The sequence below is a fragment of the Orussus abietinus genome, unplaced genomic scaffold (genome assembly GCF_000612105.2).
Source record: "Orussus abietinus isolate OABI.00-Male unplaced genomic scaffold, Oabi_2.0 scaffold163, whole genome shotgun sequence".
NCBI classification, from domain to species: Eukaryota; Metazoa; Arthropoda; class Insecta; order Hymenoptera; family Orussidae; genus Orussus; species Orussus abietinus.
In genome coordinates, this window is record NW_019394880.1 from 10699 (window position 1) to 11403 (window position 705).

Here is a 705-nt window from a genome sequence, read left to right on the forward strand (position 1 = left end):
GTTATCTATTTTCGTACGTACATTTTTTATATACAAAAATATATTATCACATAAATTTTTTAAATATATTTATTTCCATGTGGGAAATGATCATTTTGGTACAATTCGTTTAAATCAAAAGTTTAATTTTTCTTCGCAACAAAAATCATTGTTCCTTGCAAATATATACGATTAAGGCGACAATGTATATTTCTTTCAGTCAATTAATATTTTTTTCTGAGCGTAAGATGAACCTCTCTCCCAATCTTCGACTTTGATTTCTCCTCTGGCATCCTGGACGCAAATCATTTTATGGCGTCATAGTTCCATTTCAAATTACGTTTTCCCACGAATCCCGAAATTCTTTCGGCCTCTTTTTATCCGGTCGCATCATACTTGGCGCCGTTCACTTGCGAAATATTTTCATTCACGAGACAACGAGGTTTCTTTGTTCCTCGGCCGGTGCCCTTCGGGTCCCTCCAAGACCTCCCACCTCGGCGACCTACGACATCCTCGAGCGAATCGCCGCCAGTTATCCGCGACCACCTACGCCCGCTATCCGAGGAGGTGCCCGCGATGACGATAATCGCAGGTAATAACCGTGATAAACGTGCGAACGATCCGAACGTCGAGAGAACAAGTAAGATTATCATCAAGGGATGTTCATCCTTGTACACCCCAAGGAACATAAAATACGCCGCTAAAGAAAGATATTTCTCAAGATAG